Source organism: Ammospiza nelsoni, chromosome Z, assembly GCF_027579445.1.
Source record: "Ammospiza nelsoni isolate bAmmNel1 chromosome Z, bAmmNel1.pri, whole genome shotgun sequence".
In the NCBI taxonomy this organism is placed as follows: domain Eukaryota; kingdom Metazoa; phylum Chordata; class Aves; order Passeriformes; family Passerellidae; genus Ammospiza; species Ammospiza nelsoni.
Window position 1 is genome coordinate 7,738,636 of NC_080669.1, and position 23,469 is coordinate 7,762,104.

The window sequence follows — 23,469 nt, forward strand, 5'->3', positions numbered from 1 at the left end:
AGGAGTTGTCTCTTAAATACATGTGTGAAGAATCACTGGCTCTCTACTCATCTAAAATGAGTACACATTCATATAATTCCCAAGAAACCTAACACATATTCATTAGGTAACACTGCGTACCCCCCTCTGTACTAAAATGTATTAGAATTGAGTCCAAAGTTCCTTCACATTTCTGCAGTCTTTCACTTCAAATGGGCTGGTGGGTTTTAAAGTGGGGAATGGTGTCCTTCTGATGAAGGCCAAGACGTCTTCCTCAAGTTGACCTCTTTACTTATGACCTGTTGGCAGGCTTTTGCACTTCTTGCCTTTAGCTGAAGTTTCAAGGCCCAGGTGCAGGCTCTGGTCCTCTTCTTTGTCACAAAGAAATCCGCATCCCATCCTGCTTCTTTAAACATAGTAAAGACAGGCAAGGGATATATTACCCTAGCCTTAACTACCTTACCTGAAAAAAATTAACTATCCCTTATTATTTCAACTCTTCTTGCTATACTCTTTCCCCCTAACTAAATCTTGCTAAAATTTTAACTCTTCCAGTTCTTTCAAATCCTTGATTCATTGGCCTCGTCTCACACGCCAGCCATGTGTGAGCCAATGCCGTAACTGGGAAATTCCACTCCTGAGCAGGAGATATAGGGCCTGGTTCTGAGCTGGAAGGGTGAGAAGGATGAGATGCACACCATTTTCATCCAGGGGATGTCCTGAAAGTGCACTGCCTACCTTCCTCTGCTGCCGAGCACCATGCCCCACCTCCTTCTCCTGCTCCACAGATTTTTAGGAATACAGGGGTTGCTGTGCATTATTTGCTATTGCAACTAATAGAATGACTTTGCTTTGCAAGCCCCGTTTTGTCCTGGGTTCTTTTGTGCATGGGGCTCCTCTTGAACCTGTGACAAAAGCCAGCAGGGACCTACACGACACTCCTATACTCATGTCAGTAAATTCTGAGAAGTGCTTTAGGTATCAGAAAGTCAAAAGGTATCAATCAGTAAATCAAATAATTTCGGGGAATATTAAGCCTGTGAGTTTCAGAAAAGTATTGAAAATGTCTTAGATCCATGGATACAAACTGGTAAGTGAGATTGCTGGTTGTGCACGTATCAGGGAAGTGATTCCCCACACACCCAGTGCTGAGATCAAGTATTGCCTCTCTTCTAACCCTGAGCAGGCAGCAGGGATCAGGCCCTGCTTGGTAACGTTCATTTTGAAGACTTCTGTTCAGCAGGTAAGAATGGTCCAAATGTAATCTTTTCCAGCTGTTTCCCTCTGGTTCACCTGTTTGAGGGTTAAGATTCTGTGCTGCCGGTGTCCTGGGTGTGTGCAGAGCAGAGCAGCCCCAGAAAGCCCTTGGCTTGCCCACCAGTTGTCATGCCTTGTTGCCAGGTGTGCCCAGCTCTGGCAGGAGAAAGAGCCCGCAGCGCAGTGGGCACCGTGCCCTGCCCAGCCGAGGCTCTCTGGCACAGAGCAGCAGCAGCGCCAGCACCGTTCAGCCCGCTCCTGCCTTGGCTTCCCCTGGCACACAGAAGCCTCTGGAAATCAGCACCGCCAGCAGCGTTCCCAGCTTGGAGCAGCTGCTGCTGGCGGGCAGATGCTGCCAGTTCCACTGCTTCCAAAGGGCAAGAAAGGCACAGATGTACATGCACCAGAGCCCTGGGCATGTCCAAGAAAAGGGCAAATAGGTGGGGAGATTTGTTAGGAAACATTTCAGCTGTGATGCCAACAGTGCCTTCTCTCCTGGTTCTGTGTGTTCTAGATGAGTAATGCAATGGTTTGCTCTGACAATTAAGAAGTAGATGTTATGTGGATGTTCAAATGTGTAGTGATGATATTGTTATATATCCTCCCACAGTCCTCTTTCCCCTCCCCTTTGTAATCGTCTTGGTAGTCAGGGCATTTGGGGAGGGCTGGCTTGTGACCAGCAGGCAGGGGGAAACAACACCTGACCTCCAGTCAAGGTGCAAGAAAGTAATCTCCACCAATGGACAGCAGAGAAAGAGCTGACTGACAAAACTTCTGGAGGGGATAAGGGTATGAAAGGCCGAGCGTCCTTTTTGTAGATGATGACATGGCTGCTAGTCATGGAGACTCTCAATGTTGCATTTTTTCCTTATTCATTCCTTTGTTAATGTTCAATATACCTTTAAAATTTTACACATTTACAGCAGAGATCTCCTGTGTGGGCTGGCTTTCAGTGCAAGATCTAAATGGCTTCTCCTTTCTCTGCTTCTCTTTTGTTTCTGGGAGTTTTGGAGATGTTTTTAAAGCACTCGACACTGCCACAGGAGGAGAGGTAAATGTCAACAGCCCCTGCAGACTCTGCTGCTCTTGAGGGGCTTCCCCCTCTGGTGTGAGCTGTGGCTGGAGCTTTGGCTAGAGCCGTGCTGAAAAGACACAAGAAGCACAGACTGGTTCCAGCCTGCAAAATACATTTGGCACTTTGTCCTCCTCAGCTGCCGGAAGGAAGGCCCGCAGGGCAGCGCTTCCTTTCAGACAAGGACGCGCTCACTCGCTCTCCATTGCTAAAACAAAGGTGGTGCCTTAGAGCACCTCCCTGCTCTTTGGGGCTACAGCTCCAGAGTCCTGAATTCTCGATTCTGGCTGCCAGCAAATCCATCGGAAAGTTACTGCTGGTTCCTTAGCCACCTGCAGTGCTGCACTTGGGAACTGCACATCGGGAGAGCTCTGCAAGTGCCCTAAAAGCCCTAAGCCCTGCCCATAGCCCCAGGTGTGTCCACAGAGTCTTAAGGCATGGATTACTTCTTCTGAATCCTAGAAAGAGAAGCAGAGATTGCGGTCAGAGGTTTGTGGGTGATAGTTGAGACACCACTGTTACCAAGTGGACAAGGCAAAATTTCAGTGGCTACGTGTGTCCTGTAACTGGCCCCCAAGGCAGCAGAGAAATGGGCTGTTGGAATGTCAGTTCCTAATTACTGCAGTGCCTAATCACAAGGCAGTTTGGCACAGGTCAGCTGTGCCATTGCAAAATCACTCGCTCCATGTCCACTGTTGTCCATTGCCACCAACTGCTCAAGGTGTCTTTCAAAGGCAGGGACCTATGTGAATCCTTGGATTTTCCTGAAAGGAAGAAACCCCAGGGACAGAAAGCACCATTTCTACAGCACTGGCAGGGCAAAAATCCCAGCAAGATGAAGACATAACAATCAACAGATGCCTGGGACTCTGGGCCACATTTGCCTGGGATGGCCAGGTCCTGCACATGACAATTGGGGAACAGATGGTCCCATTGTTCTACTTTCTGGGTCTTTCTAGCAACTAGAGGAATCCTCATGGAGCCTGTGAAGCACTCAGCTTGCAAAGTCATGGTTCATTGCTCTTGTTTTGTTTTTTTTTCCCTGTGGACAGCATCCATTTGTAACAACAGCAAAGCCAGCATCCATCCTGGCACCACTCATCAACTCAGTCCAGAAGAAGTAAGAGACAAGAACATATCATGTCAAGATGTTACCTCCATAGCCAATTTTGAGTAGAATTGTAGAGTCAGATTCTAGAGTAGGATTGTTGTAGAGTTTTGTAGGATATGGTTCTAGGCTAGGATTAATTAAATAAAGTAATTAAAGTTTCTGAAATATCAACTCATTTGGAAGATGGTTTGAAAGATCCCCTTCTGACTCCCTCCGAAAACTCAACATTTCCTCCTCAGTTAGCAGTTGTTTTTCTATTGGTGCTAAGACACACTTATGGTTTCTTTTGAATGGTTCAAAAGTGGGGAAGGTTCTTCTTCATTCATCCTACCCAGAGCACACTGCCTTTGGAATTCCACCCACTGGCTGGTTTTGGCACAGCTGCGGTATTTCTAGTTGAGGCAGAAAAGGCAGAGGCATTTGTAGGAAAAACCAAAGGAGGAATGGGCAGCCCAGACATCCTGTGTGGATTCAGGCCTGCAGCTGTGACTCAAGAGCATTTGGGTTCCTGCCACTTGGATTTGGATCCCTAAATGCAATCTCTTTGGCTGCAGGAGAGGCAGGAACCCAACATGACAGGTCATAGGCCAATTTCTAGCTGTCACTGCCTGCAGGAAAAGGCTCCATCCTGCAGGACTCCAGCACTCAGCATCCTCAGCCAGACACAGCAAGTGCTGGCAACTCAGAAACTTGCATTTGTAAGCTAAAACAGAAAAAGAAGGGCAGAGATAATAAGGAACGAAGATTTTAAAATTGCACTGTGCAGAAGAGACATACAAGCCACCAGTGTGAACACAGCTGGGAGATTCGTCTTGGAGATGGATTAGAGTGGAACTCATTCACTGAATGTTTCTGGTGCACGAGTGCAAAGACTGAGGAAAAAAGAGAAAAGTTTAGTTTCTGAAAGCTATTTAGATTCCTGGAAGCATTGTCTAGAGACCTAAAAATCTAAAGCCTCAAAGAATCTGAACCTAAAACATCCCCACATGGATTGATCAGGTATGATGGGCACATCTCTGCTCTTTTCAGAGTCAATGAAATTGACAATGAGTGTCTGGAAATTAGGAATGCCTGCCCAGATTTTACCTCCGTTACTTTAAGAGCACCTTAATAAGGCATTTCAGGAACTGAACTCTAAAGTTCTTCACCCTGCTCTATTTACTTTACATTTGAAAAGAGGCTGGTAGAAGGAGGGATCTGGCTTTAATTTCTCCCCAAATCACTTGCTGCACTCTCAGGTTACAAGTAGATGTAAAATTCAGCTAATCACTCTCTCTATCCATGAATATTCCACTAGTGAACTGACATATAGAAACATCCTTTTTCCCTTGGTACCTTCCTAAATGGTGCCCTGATGAACAGGAGACTTGCATAAATCTCATATAAAATCATCAAAATTGCTGAAATTAACACTCAATTCCACAATAAAAGCTTCTGGGAAAAGGCTTGACAGGATCACTGAAGAAAGTCAAACCTGGGAGAGAAACGTGCATTTTAGTGCTGATCAAGGGGAAAGAAAGAGAAATGCTGTAAAAATTCCAAGTGGAAGGTGAGGAGAAAGACAGGCAGCACAGGAAGCACAAGGCCCCGTCAGATGACCTGTGGAAGGTAACTTTGTGCCCCAGCTCTGTTAGAGGACGTTGCCTGTCATTGGCGGAAGCAGCTGGAGACATAAATACTGATTGATTTGGGAGCCACAGTCTTGGTAAATGCAGAGGTGGTTCAGTAAGGTGACATGAGGGAGTTCCCTCAGAGCAACTGGGATGCCTGAAAGAAGTGAACAGCTCACCACAGCCCGGCCCGCTCAGCTGCTTTTCCTTCTGACCCTCCTGGGGAGGCTCTGACATTTCCTCTTCCCTGATGGAAGTGCAGCTGCTGCCAAGGGAAACGTCCCCATACTCACTCAGTGTTCCCTTTGCTTGCCAGATGCCCCATCTGCTGTCGCTGTCCAGGAGAGCTGCTCTGCACGGGAGGAGGAGCCCGAGGGAGAGGCTTTGAAGATGGGGCAGCTGGGATCCCTCTGCTTGGAGCTCTGTTTAAAGATACACGGACTTGCATGTGAACAGGGATTATTATATGGACTTGTACATAAGTAGCCAGCTATTTGTTCAGGCCTATTTCTGTACATATGGTATCAGATTTATGAATGTACTGTGTATCTGTGTACGTATAGATACCTGTATAGATACAGGTTTTCAGTCACATCTTTGTGTGTATTTGTATCCAGTTCATTATGTGTATTGTAATATCTGTGTTTAGATTTCCGTATGTATACGGTTGTGTAGGTATCTATTTCTATTGATGTATTGATGTAGTTTTGGTCTTTTTAAATAGCTATATTGGCATTTCTTTTGGTATATATGTATTTTTATATTTTTTTAGATGTGCATTGATGTATTTCTATATATATAATATTTACATATATATCCAGATATATTGCTGTATATTAGTATTGATGAAGTTGTACAGATATTTAGGTTGGTACTGCTGTTTGTCTATTTATAGATAGGTTTGTTTTATGTATCTGCTTCTTGAATGTAATAGGTAACATTTATTCTGTATTCACATCTGTATATTGTAGTGGTTATTTATGTATTCAGTTCTATTTAAATGTGTCTGGAGTGGTATAGTGGCGGAATTCTATTTGTAGAGTACTTGGTATTACAGGCAAATAGTGATATTTTCATATTTGTATATGGGCTGTATGTTTGCCATAATATGCAATAAATTAAGTTGTTAATTTTCCCTTGATCCCTGTGTAAAATGAGTGTTTTTAAAGGTTTGCAATAAATTAGTTTTTGTTACCAGAAGTTGTTATTTGTATGTTTTTAAATAGTGTGTTGTAACAAATACATAAATTACTTTTTTAAAATTTAACAAAGATCTGTATAGTTCTGTTTTGTCAGCGCTGGTGTAAGAAATGGTCAGCACTGGTAAGAAATGCCATTTGTCAAGTGAGATGGATGTGTTGTAATTTTTGCTACCCAAAGCCATGGGCAGATGTAAATGCTGGAGGATTTGGCCATGCAAATCTCCAGCCATGCCCGGCACGTGCCCCACCTGCACTCAGGCTGGGCAAGGGAAGCGCAGATTTGGGCTGGCACCAGAGCCCCACGTGTGCTCAGAATTCGCTGCAAAGGCCTGCTGGCTGAGAAAAAGATCAGGGATACATTTCATAGATTCTATTTATTACAGTACATATATTAAAATATATATTATGTGGTGTATTGTAGAAACCCTTTAAATCAGAGGGTTTTGGGAAAGCTGCTCCTCAGTGAGGAGGATTTCTAGGCTAGAGGAATATAAAAATAAAATGAAGGCCATGGACAGTGCCATTGCCAGAGGCCCAGGCTGTTCAAAGGAGGAATGGATCGTCCCCTTCGCCGCCTGTAGCTGATACCCCTGTCAGTAATAAGTAGCAACTCCGGGGGCAACGAGATGGGAAACCATCTCTCTAAACCAGAATGGGATGTCGTTTAATAGCTTGAGGCAATTTTACAGGGTCAAGGATATTCGGACATGTCAAAACGTGAACTAAAAGATAATTAATCTGGGTAAAAGTGAATACTCAAAATACAGACTTGAAGTCTGATTTTACCTTTGATTTCTGGGACCAGATAAAGTGGAAAATTCACAATCTAGTCTCTCTCAAAAAGGAAGAGTCTTTGGTCAAACTTACGCCTGTCTCCAGAGCTTTAATGGAGAGCTTTGATCAGAATGATTGTAACAGAGACTTTCTCAAACATCAGAACAGAACACCTGGCTCTGAGTCTTTAATTCTCAGTGGTGCTGGACCTTCATCCTTCTCTGGGGGGATCTCGGATTTTATTCAGGGTGTCCTGGCATGTCCAGGGTTTCTCCAGGCAGTGTGGACAGCACCCCGAAGCCCGGAAAAGGGGAATCAGATCAGCTTCCAGCTTTGGTCATGTTCTCTGCTTTTTCCAGAATTCCCCGAGTCACTGACGCTGCAACCAGGCATGGTCCAAACTCCTCCGGGAAATCATCCACCCCCAGAATGCCCAGAGAAGTGTTTGGGATTTTTCTTGCATTCCAAGAGATTGGGGGGTCATGGGACATGTTCTGTGGAGGCTGGGAATCAAACGGGTCCAGGAGATTAATGGTTGGGGAAGCTTTGCAAAAGAGGAGCTGCTGTTTCTGTGCTCTGCTGCTCTTCTGAAAAAGATGCGGCCGGATCTTATTCTGAAGTTGTGCAGGTGGGGTCAGCCAAGGGGGGGCTCTGGACCCGCTCTGCCTGGCCGAAGGGCTGCAGGGTCACCCCTGTCACTGTTTGCCCTTCCCAGGAAGTCACCCCCTCGGATCGGGCTCAGGCTGGCAGTTGGCTTTGGAGCTCTGAGGACTCTTTTCATACAGATTCCTCTGCCAAAACTTTCCGGAATTTTCACCACTCTTGGCTCCCAAGCCTCCGGTTACAGCGGGTGGGGGGGCTTTGGATTTGGCTCTGCCTGCAGGGGAGCGGGCAGGGGAGAGGACAGAGGTGGCAGGGGGCAGCCAGGGCTTGAGCAGGGCAGGGATGGCTCTGCCCAGAGAGGTGGATGGGGTGGAGGTGGGAGAGCTCAGGAAAGTTGCTGTGGAGGCACAGACAGTTCATTCAGAAGCCTTGAAGCCTGTCTCATTGGCTGCTGGGCTCATGGGGGAAGGCATGCTGAGATTGCTCTTGGACCTGAGAGTTTTCCAGCTGTATGCCTGCGGGCAAAGATACAGTGTGGAACCTCTCACAGTCCATTGGAAAGCATCACAAATACAAAGTCAGGGTCTGCCGCTGGAGAGCAGCCCGATTTGTATGAATCTAAAAAGATCCAATTTAGTGAATCCAGATGTGAGTTAGCAGGCTCTGGCTTTCTTCCTGTCACCAAGAACTTGGAGCTTTCCTCCCCAGCCCTTCCTAGCAGGGTTCCCAGGAAAGTTGCTGCAGCAACACTACTGCCAAGTAACGCGGCCCGGGGGCTGTTTACAGACTTCAAACAAGACAGGGCTGCTATGGAAAGTGCCTAGAGCTGTTTATTTTTCAGCATCAGTCTAATTACATGATTATGCCAATGGGAAGATGCTAGCAGCTCACAATCCAGGCAGCAGGCCAAAAATTATAGGGTTACAACTTACTATATAATCTTCTTAACAAATCACACTAAGCAAAACATATTGACACTAGTTCTATCCAATCACCATAAGCACACGTAGCTTTGGTTAAAACAATGCTTGCTTATTTCAAATACAGTACCTGTTTGTAAGCCTTAAAACACAATGCACAGAGCTCCACTATTAAACGTCAACCTTCCTAATATCTTGCTAGATAAACTTTGTGCAGCTTAGAGAGCTATTCAGACAAGCATTAATACACAGGCTTATTGTTCTATTTGCCCTTGCTTTTTCTACAGTTTAAATAATTTTTTCTGCTGACCTATCTCATGACTGTTGCTTTAGCTCTACTCACAATTCTGCTGTGTCTGAGGCCTGCCTTTTGCAGCTTTCCCAAAACCCTCTAATTTTATGGATTCCCTCAATTCCCCCTCTCTCTTCACCCAAAAAGAAACCTTACCAATTGTGTCATTTATTACTTGCGTTTTGTGGCCTTACTATAATATTTTTGTTTCTTATCTGCCTAAAGCATGTTTTTGTTGGCACTAAGCATTGCTGTATTACAACACAGCAATTTAATGCTGTGAAGGTCCAGTCAGTGGAAAGGGCATAAATTATGCCTGACAATAGTTACAAGTCATTGTTCAAAAATCTCTTGTCGATTCCAGGGTCTTAACTCAAAACCTTCCTCCATTTCTACACCTTCATCCACCATCTCCGTGACATTTTGAGCACTGTCTGTAAATCCATTTCCTACCTCTCTCTCTTGTGCGATAAAAACTTATGGACAGTTTTGTTCATCTCTCGTTGCACACACTGAAGGATGCAAGGTATTACTATTAATATCACTACCAAAACACCCAATACATGGAGACCTATCATGCAAAGATCCCTTAGCCAAGGTGCAAAGCTCCATTCTTAGGACAAATTATCTGACCAGGACCCACCATCTTCTTTAATTTAGGCTGTCAAATCTTTCAGCTTTTGTGTGCTTTTGAGGATGGATTCAGAGTGATCAGACAGGTTCATGCAACACAATCCTTCAAATTCCTCAAAACCTTGTCCTTGTGCCAGTTAAAAAAAATCAATTGCTGCTCTATTTGGAAGGGTAGAATGTCTAACACTATTAACATCAGTCAACATGTCACTGATTGCTGTGGATGTGCCATTAGTTTGTTTACTCAGCCAATATCCAAACCAATCTAATTGTTTCAATGCCATTGCTGAAGCCAGCTAGGGTAAAAACAAACCTTGGAACTTGGAGCTTTTTGGCAGGGTTCATGGAACAGCTGATTGCTGTGACAACACTACCTGTTCTTCTGGATCAGATACAGGAGTGATGAAAAGGAAAGAAAACACGGTCTAAATCGACAGTAGACCTTCCATTGCAACTACCTAAGTGGTCTTACATATTATTCAAATATTATTCAAAATTTAGAAAAAATTTGGATTCAAATAAACACTTCCTTGCCTTACCTGTAATATATGCTCATAACAATGTAAATGCACGATACATAATTCCTTCTCACCATGAGATCAAAGAACTTATAGGAAGAATGCAAAAAAAACTATTATAACTTTACCTGATCAGCCTCCAAGTGTAACAGAGATGCTAACAGCTTGCAGTAAGCTCATCTCTTCAAAATATCTTGCTAATGTGCAAGTCAGTGCTTTTGGAAAGCTGATAGCAGATTCTTAAGAAAAGTTAGGAATCCAATGGGAGATAATTTGGGAAAGGCTTTGGGAGAAAATTTGGGACAAAATATGGAAAAGCTTGAAAAGGCCCTTGAAGCACAAAGAAACATTTTCCAAAAATCTGTTGGTACTGTACAGTTGGACTCTGATAAAAAGGCTTGTGGCTTTGCTTGTGGTAAAGCAGGACACATGAAAAGAGATTGTCCTACAACAACCATCAAACCTAAACCACATTCTATTTGCCCTCAGTGTAGCAAAGGGAAGCATCTTTCTAAGTACTGTCATTCTGAATTGGACATCGATGGCAAAGCTTTGTCGTTAAACTGAAATAAGAGCGCGGATTATCACCGCACCTGGACACAAGTAGTGACCTCCTTACAGTCAAGTACCCAGTCAAATGGCATTGGTACCTCAGTCATTTATCCTTCAGGTAATCATCCCTCAAATGGTCCCAGGTCAATACCCTCACATACAAGGTTTGAATTGGCCCCCTCAAAAATTGATACACCTTTTAAATAATTTCTGGTATGAAAGTATTTCTAGTGGAATTATCAGGTTTTTTCAGCAAAGACAAGAGCTTTTGATTCTAGGCAGAGCTAGCACCAAAATTTTCAGACTTGCAGTCCTTCCAGCAGCTGTTTCCATAGATTTTAACAATAAACCAATATATTTAAATCTTGCATGTAACGTTCCTATAGCGACTCCACCAAAAACACCTATAGGTATTGCATTTCTTCTACCCATGAGTACAGCCAAGCAAAACAACTTTCCAGAGAATTCAATGCTGTCTGTGCCATTTGGAAGCTAAGGTCCTGAGGTCTTTTGGATGCAATTCTTGTACCGCAAGCAAGCAAAATTGACTTGCTGCCGGACTCACTGTAGTAAAACAATTTACATTACAGGCATGCCGGATACTGGTGCAGATGTCACTGTAATCTCTCACATGTTTTGTCCCAGAGATTGGGATTTAGTAGCTCCTGCAGCTTCCCTCACAGGGACTGGAGACGCTACCGTGTGTTTGCAAAGTGCATCCATGATTAACATTACAGGTCCTGAAGGAAAGACAGCAATAGTGCGTCCTTTCCTTGTTCAGAAGCTTCTCACTGTCTGGGGGAGAGACGTCCTGTCCCAATGTGGAACAGAACTGGAGGTGGGCCTGCGATGTAAACCACGTCAAAACCTGCCACTTGAAAGCTGAACTGGAAAACTGATCCTCCTATATGGATTGATCAATGGCCTTTAACAGAGAAAATAATAAATAGCCTTAAATGATTGGTAAAGGAGCAATTACAAGAAAGTCACATCACACCCACAAAGAGTCCCTGAAATTCACCAGTATTCGTCATCCACAGGAAGACATTGGACTCCTGGAGGTTGTTTCATGACATGAAGATCAATGTAGTGACTGAAGACATGAGACGTCTTCAACCTGGACTTCCTTCTTTATCAATGATCCCAAAACACTGGCCTCTCATTGTCATTCATTTAAAGGATTGTTTTTTCCACATCCCACTTCATCCCAATGATGCTCCAAGATTTGCCTTTTCAGTTCTAGTCATCAATCAAAGAGAACCCATGCAGAGATAGCACTGGAAAACATTGCCTCTATAAATGAAGAATTCGCCTATAATTTGACAATATTTTTTCACACAAGTTTTGTCTCCAGTTCAACAGAAGTATCCAAGATCCATGATTTCACACTACAGGGATGATTTGCTCATCGCAGCTCCAACAAAGCCAGAGATGGAGCAAGCTCGTCCTAGTGTTGTTACTGAAATCCAAAATGCTGGACTTAAAATTTCCATAGCCAAAATTCAAGAAGTTCCACCTTGGAAGTATCTGGGATGGAAGATGACTGAAAAAAACAATTACACTGCAGAAGATACAGCTCCGGACCAGTGTCAACACCCTGCAAGACTTACAACAGCTTCTAGAAGAAATCAATTGGGTCAGACCTGTTTTGGGAATCAGCAACGATGAATTGGGTCCACTTTTTAATTTGTTGAGAGGAAGCTGCGCCATCGACTCTCCTGAACTCGAATACCTGAAGCTCGTGCAGCGCATGACAAGGTCATGGAGGCTCTCCAAAGACAACAAGCTCATTGCTGTATTCCAGAAAAGCCATTCTTTTCTGCAATTTTAGGAGGAAAGATGCAACTTTGTTCTGTCATTTTTCAATCAGACCCTTCTGAGAGAGATCCTTTGTTGATAATAGAATGGGGTTTTCTTCCCTCAAGGTTTCCAAAGACTATTTTCACAGTCTTAGAGAGGATAACACAAATTCTGATTAAGGCCAGAACAAGGTTATTAAGTTTAGCAGGTGAAGAATTTGCAGTTCTCTATTTACCACTGAAAAAAACTATCTTGATTGGGCAATGCAAAATTCTGCAAATTCTGATGATTTACAACAAGAATTATTTAATTTTGCAGATATTGCTTCTCTTCATTACCCGGCTCACAAATTATTGCAGCAAAATTGAGTTTTAGAGAGAAACCTTTTTTTAAGTAAAGAACCTTTAAACATAATAACTCTCTTCACTAAAGAGATCTGGCAGAGGTCACAAATCAGTCATTACTTGGTTGAACCAAACCAAGTTCCCAACTAAAACTTGGGAATCAGATATTCAAATAGAAGAGGGATCTGGTCAGATTGTTGAGCTTGCTGCTGTGGTTCAGGCTTCTCAGTTCTTCCCACAACCGTTTAATTTATTCACACATTTTGCGTTTGTTGCTAATGTGGTTAAAAGAATAGAAGGATCAGTTCTAAAGAATCCTAGTAACGACACTTGATATCATTGGCTTTCATGGCTTTTTACAACTTTACAATAACCAGCTAATCCACAGTTTGCTTCTCACATCAGGGCTCATTCTTCGCTTCCTAGATTTTTAGTGGAAGGAAACGCGAGAGCGGACAAACTGACAGTGCTTATTTCCAACACTTTGCCAAACATTTTGGAACAAGCAAAACTGAGTCACGCCTTTGTTCACCAAAACGCAAAAGCACTTGTGCCAATGTTTTGCTACGATGTCAGTTTTGATTGTTTCTTCTAGTGCAGAGTTTTAGTCAATTTGTAGTGTAGATTTGTCTGTGGAACAACCAAAACCAAATGTCTGGGTAACCTTAGCCAAGGCAGCAGGCTCGGATACCATGTGTTTGTCTAATTCGGAACAGAAAAGCCTTTCTCAACCTGATTAGTCAGTGTGCCAGTAAAGAATTTGCCCTTGGTCAAAAAGCAATTCAATAGTAAGCCTGGTGAAATTGACAATGGCAGGAGCTCTGTATAGGATTGTAACATTTGGGAAAAAGAACTTCCCAAAGCAGAACCTGCACCCCAAGAATTAGAAATCCTTGGTCCTTTAACAATGGATTTTTGCCTTACATTTACAGCTAATGATTAGTGAGAAAGTGATCCTCCAAAGCACAATGTTACTCTCCATTGTTTTGCATACAGAAACTCAAGGTTTTGGTGTAATTATTAAGAATGTTGAGAGTTGCTTTCTAAAGCTGACCAATATCCACAACAGTTACCAAAAGGATGTTGGTTCACCTGTGTAGATAGGCCCTGGCAGGGCATCCCATGAAGGTGGCCCATGTAGCAATGGGATGCTCACTGTAATTGCGCCTACTGCCAAAGCGGTCATTAAGAAGAAACAAAGGGGAACAAGATCTGCTCGTCATTATTGTGAAAACTGTAGAAGTGATTTCACGCCTTGGAAGGCTGCAAAAAGGGTTTCCGCAGGTTTGTTTTTACCCCGGCTGCCTTCAGCAATGGCATTGAAACAATTAGATCGGGTTGCATATTGGCTGAGTAAACAAACTAATGGCACATCCACTGCAATCAGTGACATGTTGACCGATGTTAATAGTGTTAGACATGCTGCCCTTCCAAATAGAGCAGCAATTGATTTTCTTTTACTGGCACAAGGACATGGTTGTGAGGAATTTGAAGGATTGTGTTGTATGAACCTGTCTGATCACTCTGAATCCATCCAGAAAAGCATACAAAAGCTGAAAGATTTGACAGCTCCAATTAAAGAAGATGGTGGCTCTTGGTTAGATGATTTGTTCCAAGGATGGAGGTTTGCACCTTGGCTAAGGGGACCTTGTAGAATAGGTCTCCATATGTTGGGTGTTTTGGCAGTGATACTGGTAGTAATACCTTGCATACGTCGGTGTGTGTGACAAATGATGGACAAAACAATCTAAGAAGTTTTTATCACACAAGAGAGAGAGGCAGGAAATGGATTCACACAGAATTCCCAAAATCTCACACAGATGGTGGATGAAGGTATGGACATGGAGGAAGGTTTTGAATTAAGACCTTAGAACAGGCGAGACTGTTTTGGAACAATCACTTGTAAGTGCTATCAGACATGATTTTTGTCCTTTGAACTGACTGGACTTTCACAGCATTAAAATTGCTATCTTGGAATATAGCAAGGCTGAATGCGAGCAAGAAGGATGCTTTATGCAAGTAACAAGCAGGTATACTACAGTAAAGCTATGAAATGCAAGGTAGTTAATAAACGACACAGTTACAAAGGCTTCTATTTAGCCGAACCGTGAGGGGGAATTGTGGGAATCCTTCAAATCAGAGGGTTCTGGGACAGCTGCAAAAGGCAGACCTCAGAGAAAGCAGAACTTTGGTTAGAGCTAAGCGGTAGATTTGTCAGCAGAAAATTTATATAAGAAGTAGAAAAATAAGGACAAATAGAACAATGGTTTGTGTCTATTACTGTAGAATGCAGGACATTCATATGTCTGAGATGTAACACAAAACAGAACTCCCTTTGGTCATCAGCAAACAGCTTCGTTTATTGCCTTCAGCACCCACAGTCCATTTAGCCCAGTCAAAACTCCCAGGCCGAGACATCTCATTGGTCTATCTCTGTGCCCCCAGACTCTGAACCAATGCAATGTCTGTATCTTAGGAGAGCTCCCATTGCCTGGGAACTTCTGTCAGTCAGTCCAGAGGCTGCTCCGTGGAGCTGAATTGGGCTCCTCATTCTAATTTGATTGATACTGACCCACCAGTGTATTAACGCTTGGCTGGAATGACTCCCTAAGCTACAGAAAATTATCCCTAGCAAGATATTAGGAACTTCTAAGCTTAATAATTGTTATATTTGCCCAATTATCCCATCAAAAAACCCAAAAAACCAAACAATATTTAGGTAGCAGTAATTTTAATTGAATAGTTTAGAAAATATATAAATAAGGGATAATTTGGTTCAAATAATAGCACATAAGCAAAAGATACCGCGAGGTACGGAGGGCAGAGTTCTTGACCCTTGCCACTTCACGTACAAGCTTGCCAAGTGAAAATCACCCCTTGTATGCCATATGTCAATACCATCTCCTCCTATTTTCGGTTCGTCACTTTTCTGTCTCCGCCTTCCTCACCACCTTTACCACGCATGCGCCACCACTCGGTTTGGTGGTCGCACAAGTCTTTGGGGGTCATCACTGATGAAGGCCCTGTAGTCTTCTTTGTTGTCCTTTAATTCACCTTTGGGTTACACATGCACATCAAGCCAGCACGTAGCCAGTACAGCCAATGTAAGCCAAGACTAACGTATCACTCCATCTACATATCAAGGCAATAAATCCCTTATAATTAGGATTTGTTGGGACCGAACCAGGTTCTTGCTCATTTTTAGCAACTGTATCTTCAGCTTCTTTCCTGTGGTCCTTGAGAACAGCTGCTGGGAAGGGGGGTGGAGCCCCTCCTCTCCCTCTCTTCTTTGGCATTACAACTTTTTAACTATTTATTATTCTCAAATATTAATTACTGTATCAGTATCAATTACTCTTTCAAATTTTATCAGCATGAATGATACCTATTTATCACAATAATGGAGCTCTGTGCATTGTGTTTTAAGGCTCAAAAGCAGGTACAGTGTTTGAAATAAGCAAGCAGTGTTTTAACAAAAGCTACGTGTGCTTATAGTGGTTGCACAGAACTACTGTCAATATGCTCTTGCTTTGTGTGAGTGGTCAAAAAACTTTTCAAGTAAGTTGATTGCCTGCTGCCAGGGATGTGAGCTGCTGGCATCTTCCCACTGTAACAACCATGTAACGAGACTGATGCTGGAAAACAAACAGCTCCAGGCGCGTTCCTCAGCAGTCCCGTCCCTGTCGGGATTCGTACAGAGACCCGCGGCCAGCAATACTCAGCTGAGGACCAGAAGAGACCGGAATAGCCCGGGCAGTCCAGCTTTAGTGCAAGGCATCCGGCAGCCTTGAGGGTACAAAGCGAGCACAGGTCGCAGCTCCTCGTGTCCGGAGCGAGCCCGGAGCAGCTCTCACAGGCCGCAGCCCCTCCCAGGCCCAGCTCCGGGCGCAGCCGGGGCCGCTCCGACTGTGCGGGGCCGCTGCCGGGGCGCTGTCGCGGCTCCTCCCGCGGGGCGGAGCTGACGCGGCCCCGGCGGCCCCGGCCCGGCCCCGCTGCGCTCCGAGCGCGGCCCCGGAGCGGCCCGGCCGAGGCGGCGGGGGACGGGCGGCGAGGGGCCGGGGGCATGGGGCGCTCCGGGAACGGGCGGACATCCCGGCAGAGGGGAGAGAGACCTGGCAGAGGGAGGAGTGAGCGGGAGAGGGGAGAGATGCTGGGAGGAAGGAGAAAATCCCAGGAGAGGGGGTCGAGCCCGGGAGTAGGGGAGATCACGGGACGGGGGGATGAGGTCCCTGGGAAAGGGTGGGTAGCCTTCCAAGACAGTAGAGAGCCCTGGGAGAGGGGGGAGGTCTTTTGGATGCAATTTTTGGACCGCAAGCAAGCAAAATTGACTTGCTGCCTGACTCACTGTAGTAAAACAATTTACATTACAGGCATGCTGGATACTGGTGCAGATGTCACTGTAATCTCTCACATGTTTTGTCTCAGAGGTTGGGATTTAGTAGCTCCTGCAGCTTCCCTAACAGGGACTGGAGATGCTACTGTAAAGAGCCCTGGGAGAGGGGGGAGGTCCTGGAAGAGGGAGGAGTAATCGGGAGAAGGGGAGATCCAGGGAGACGAATAAAAGCACTGGCTACAGCCCGGGAAGGGAGGGAGCTTGGGACAAGGGGTAGCTTAGGACTGGGGAAAACCCGAGAGAGGAGGGAGAACCCAGGAGACAGGGGACAACCTGTGAAGAGGGGGAGATCCGGAGTAGAGTGGACAAGGCCTGGGAAAGGGGGGAAAGACGTGAGAGAAGAGAGCCCAGTGGTGGGAGTCCAGGAGCGGAGTCTCCTGCAGGCGGACTGGGAACCCGGAGAGCCCGGAATCACGGAGTCCTGCAGCCAGGCCGAGAACGGGCGCGGGTCAGTGCGGTTCGGGAGAGCGTGGCTGCGGGGCTGGCTCCGGAGCCGGAGGCGCGTGGAAAGTGCTGTTTGGCAGCCCCGGCGGCGCTGAGAGCACAGCCCTGCCCGGGGAGGCAGCGCCACGGGCGCCGCTCGGCTTCCCAGCCAGGCCACGGCACCGCTCGGCTTCGCCCCCGAATCCGCGGCAGCTCGGAGCATCGCTCCCTGCCCGGGCCCGAGGCTCACCTGCGCCAGGTGCACCAGAGCATCGCCTCTGCCTGGACAACCCACAGCGAGCAGTGCCCGGCAGGGACTGCAGATCCCCTTTGGTGGCAGAGAAAAAAGAGCAAGGAATCTTCCATGGGAGAACATAGGCAATAGGATGAGGTGTCAGTGTCCAGTGTGTTCAGATGCACTCACAAGGATACTATTGCTCTTGGCTCAGAACATGGAAAAGAAGTGGGCAGACACAAATCAGAAGCTGGTTGCAATATCCAGGGATCAGTTATCAGAAGAAAATGCTACGCAGCTGCGGGAATGCTTAATGGATGACTAATTACCCTTTGCCAAGTAATCTGGACTTTTTAGGGGCAGCATACTTATCTCTCAAAAATTACTCTAGAGATATTCTTAAGAAAGTTTTGAAGAAAGGCTCATACACCCACATTTCAACGCAGTTGCTGTGGGTTTGATAAATGAAATCTGCTTTAATGTCTTGATTTTCCTAAAGATTTGTGGGGGTTGTTTTTAACACAGGCATGCATGCTAAATTTGAGAATCTAAGGTAAGGTCTTTTTTCAGGGGATATGGAAGAGACAGATCTTCAGCCAGCAATATGTCAGTGAGAGACAGCTGAGCGATGATTACTGAGAAGAAGAACAGCCCTGCAATAGAGGTGTGAGCTGCATTGAACAGCGCTTGCTGTGGGCCAGAGAGCACAAAGCAGGCTGGCCTAGTGGGCCTGAATATTCCTGCCAAACACTCTGCATCTCACCCCTTTGCTTGGGCTCAGTGCAGAACTGCAGGATTGCGGGCGCTTCCTCCCAGAGCTGCGTGAGGCGCTGGCTCCTGCAGATGTGCCCTGCCAAGCTGTCCCTGCCTCACGCTGGCCTCGCTTCCCCTGGCACAAGAGCCGGGCCTGAAGGAGGCTGCCCTGTGCTACAGCCTGCCGAGCAGCCCGGCTCCCTGCCCCGGTGCCCAGAGTGCTGCACACGCTGCTGACCTTTGCCAGGAGTTGCAGGGCAGCCGGCAGAAGAGGAGGAATCCTCAGGCAGCCCAGCAACCCTCGGCTGACCTTGGCCTTTCTCTGCTCCTGGGCACACTCCAGATGGCCAATGCCTCCAGGCTGGGCTGTGCCCAGCACGGCTGCGCTTCCCCTCGGCAGCAGCCAGCTGCCACCTGGGCTCTGAGAGCGGAGGATTCGCCCACTGCCGGGAACAGGCACCCAGGGCCCGGCTGCTGCCTCTTGCAGCTTCAAGGGCCTCCTTCCAGCCTGCCTCTGCCGAGGCTCAGCCTGCTCCGGCCTCTGCCGGGGCTCTGCCGGGGCTCCACCCCAGCCAAGGCTGGGCTCGCTCTCACCTCACAGGCGCTGACAGCTCTGCACCACAGGAGACCTTCCCGAGCACCCTCTCTGATCTTTCTGCTTTCTCACTTGAGCAAGGCTGTCCTCCAGCCAAAGAGATTATTATTGCATTTCGGGATACAAATCCAAGTGGCAGGAGCCCCAATGTTCTCCAGTCACAGCTGAAGGCCTGTATCTGCACAGGGTGTTGGGCTGCCTCATTCTTCTTTTGGTTTTGCCTTCAAAAGCAAATTGCCCTTTCTACCTCAAATAGAAATACCAAAGCTGGCCAAAAACAGACTAGTAGGCCAGATTCCAAAGGCAGTGTGGTCTGGAGAGTATGAATGAGAACATCCTTCCTCCCACTTTCACACCATGTCAAAGACGCCATGTCACTTTCCACCTTTAAGAAACAACAGACAATTCAGAAGAAATTCTTGAGCGTATTCGCAGAGTGAGAAGGAAGGGAATCTTCAAGGTGACTTGTGGTTTCAGAAACTGTATTCATTTCCAATCCTACTCTGCACTCCTATTAGACAATCCTACTCTAACCTTAACCCTAATCCTAATCTTAATCCTAATGCTAATCCTAATCCTAATCCTAATCCTAATCCTAATCCTAATCCTAATCCTAATCCTAATCCTAATCCTAATCCTAACCTACAGTCCTGCTCTAAAGTGGTTGACGAAAAAATGGTCCTGATGTGATTGTCACATTCTTGTCTCCCTCCTCTTCTTCACTGAAACAATCAGCGGCACCAGGCTGGACGCAGGCTCAGCAAATGTTACAGATGGATGCTGCCCAAAGGGAAAAAAAACAAATCAACAAAAAATAATGGACCGTGACTTTCCAAGCTCAGTGCTTCATCGGATTCCTCTGGCTTATAGAAGGATGCAGGAAGAGGACCAATGGGACCATCTTTATGTGCCAGACTTTGCCATCACAGGCAAATGGGGCCCAGAATCCCACTCATCCATTTATCCAGGTGTCTTCATCTTGCTAGGATTTTTGCCCTGCCAGTGCTCTAGAAATGGTGCTTTCTGTCCTTGGAGTTTCTTCTTTTCAGGTATCTCTAAAGCCTCACACTGGTCCCTCTCTTTGAAAGACAGGCACTGTGCTGATTCCCACAGGGAGACAGAGCAGTGGCTACCTTTCCATGCCCTGCCCCTCGTGTGCTGGATGGCACCTTCCTTCCCAGCAGGGCCAGCCCAGTGGCACTGGGCCCTGCAGTTCCCTCTCTGCCACACAACCTGGCACTAACCCTGGCACAGTTCCCGTCTGCTTGAGCGTGCCAGGCAGCAGATGGGGCTGGTACAAGTCCCTCCCAGCTGTCCCTGTTTGCGTGGCAGAAACCTCTAAGGGTGGGCTGGGGGGCACAAACCAGGGCCCCCGGGAGGCTCACAGTGAGCACCCCAGGACCCCTCCTGCCAACAGCCAAATCTCTGACCCCTAGGCTGCGACTGGCTTCCTTGGGTTCCTGCACCACCATTTCATGTCTCTTTATCCTGCATTGCTCTACTTCAATTCTTTTGCCATTAGATAAAACTGAGCACCCCACCAAATGACAAAAGAGGGTGACGGAAACAGCCAGAGGAGCTCTCTGACTCAGGAAATGCAGAGAGAGGTAGAGTTATTCAGTTTTGTAAAGAACAGGCCCCAGGGAGACTTTATTGCCACTTTCCAAGACTTCAGAGTGGCTTTGAAGAAAGTGGGGGACATCTTTTTTTAAAGGGCCAGATACAATAGGATGTGGGTGAATATTTTTAAAAATGGGGATCTAATCAGATTCTTTATGTTTTTGCAACATTTTGCATCTCTGCCTTGCACTAAAGACAGCGCCCCCCACAAAGGGCACTTACTCTCTTGGAAAGATGAGCAGGCTTTGTTGTGACCATGACTGGATGCTTGCGCTGGTCATCTGGCTCATTTTCCTCCTCTCTGTCTTCTTCTGGAATCGGAGAAAGAGCCAGGGGAAAAATGGCTCTTGCTCTTGTCACCTGTGCCAAGACAGAATGATAGGGACAGGCCGTTACCTAGCGCTTAGAACCTCATTTCTCCTCACATCCACAGACACATCTTCAAAGGAGAACTCATGAACTTTGTGTAGCAATGGCATTTGAAGTCACTCCAACCAGACTGAAATGGGCACATTCAACAGAACAGTATAAGGCTATGAATTCGATATTCCTCCTTGTCTGCTCTTTGCAGGCAAGGTTGTCTCTGCAAAAGGCAGCTTTTAGATCTTGTAAACTCTGAAATGGAAAAGTAGGAAGAGCCAGCAAGGACTTTGCTACTGCTGCTGAAGACATGGAAAACCAGAAAGGGTTCAGAATCCCTTTCAGTGATTGAAGGAACAGAAAATGTTGTGCAGAAGCCTCCTTGCTTGCTGGAAAAAGAGAAAAGGAACAGGCTTTCTCCCCCTTGGAAACCCATAAAGCACAAGACGGAAATGACAGTGACTCCAGTGTCTGAAGACCTTGGATGTAGGGAGTGATGTTTCAGAGAGGAAAGGCCCTTGTGCTGAGCACAGTTATGCGGGGATTGATGGAAGCCTCGTGCAGGTCCCTCAAGAGCCTCCCATGGTCCAGGCTAAAGCTCCCTTGGCATGTCCTCCCTGGCCTTGTGCTGCACCCCTTACCCAGCTGCCCTGTCCTTCTGTGCACACGCTGCAGCCCCTCCATGACTTTCTGCTCCCCAGGGCCCACAAGTGCACACAGCACTCCAGCTGTGGCCGCAGCGCTGCCCAGCACAGGGCCACGCTCACTGCCCTGCTCCTGCTGCCCCACTGCTGCTGGCACAGCCACCATGCCCTTGGCCTTCTTGGCCCCCTGGCCACACGCTGCCTCATCTTCAGCTGCTCAAGGCCGCCAGCACCCCTGGCTCCTTTTGGTCCACCACCTCCTCAGCCACAAAGATGCCCATTTCACTCCTGATAAAGCAGGCCCCATTGCAAGATGGCTTTCCTCTTCCGAGCAACACAACACAGCAGTCAAGCACTTGCAGCTTCACCCTCACTCTGGGCTCCAATGCACTTGCCCAAGCTGCAGACTTCAGCACAAAACTGATCAGCAGAAACTTGCCCCTACTGCTCTTTGCGCCTTCTGAAAAGCCAAAAGGCAGTTGGGCCAACAGTAACTCTACAAGTTCAAAATGACTCAAGTAAACTGCAGAACACATCCACAAGTTAAGGCACCTTTCCAAAAGGGAAAACAAACCAACAAAACCTTTTGACTTTGAGCACTACCACTTGCGCCCTTGGCCGTAAATCCGCAGAAGCCCAGACATGGAGCTTCCCTGAGCCAAGCAGCCAGAAGCTCAGCTGCAGCCCCCAGCTCGGTGCTGCCTCAACAGGACAGGTCAAAGGCCAATTTCCAGGTGTCACTGCCTGCAGGAAAAGGCCACGTCCTGCAGGACTCCAGCACTTAACATCCTTGGCCAGACACAGCAAGTGCTGGCTGCTCAGAAACTTGCATCTCTGCCTTGCACTAAAGACAGCGCCCCCCACAAAGGGCACTTACTCTCTTGGGAAGATGAGCAGGCTTTGGTGTGACCATGACTGGACGCTTGCGCTGGTCATCTGGCTCATTTTCCTCCTCTCTGTCTTCTTCTGGAATCGGAGAAAGAGCCAGGGGAAAAATGGCTCTTGCTCTTGTCACCTGTGCCAAGACAGAATGATAGGGACAGGCCGTTACCTAGCGCTTAGAACCTCATTTCTCCTCACATCCACAGACACATCTTCAAAGGAGAACTCATGAACTTTGTGTAGCAATGGCATTTGAAGTCACTCCAACCAGACTGAAATGGGCACATTCAACAGAACAGTATAAGGCTATGAATTCGATATTCCTCCTTGTCTGCTCTTTGCAGGCAAGGTTGTCTCTGCAAAAGGCAGCTTTTAGATCTTGTAAACTCTGAAATGGAAAAGTAGGAAGAGCCAGCAAGGACTTTGCTACTGCTGCTGAAGACATGGAAAACCAGAAAGGGTTCAGAATCCCTTTCAGTGATTGAAGGAACAGAAAATGTTGTGCAGAAGCCTCCTTGCTTGCTGGAAAAAGAGAAAAGGAACAGGCTTTCTCCCCCTTGGAAACCCATAAAGCACAAGACGGAAATGACAGTGACTCCAGTGTCTGAAGACCTTGGATGTAGGGAGTGATGTTTCAGAGAGGAAAGGCCCTTGTGCTGAGCACAGTTATGCGGGGATTGATGGAAGCCTCGTGCAGGTCCCTCAAGAGCCTCCCATGGTCCAGGCTAAAGCTCCCTTGGCATGTCCTCCCTGGCCTTGTGCTGCACCCCTTACCCAGCTGCCCTGTCCTTCTGTGCACACGCTGCAGCCCCGCCATGACTTTCTGCTCCCCAGGGCCCACAAGTGCACACAGCACTCCAGCTGTGGCCGCAGCACTGCCCAGCACAGGGCCACGCT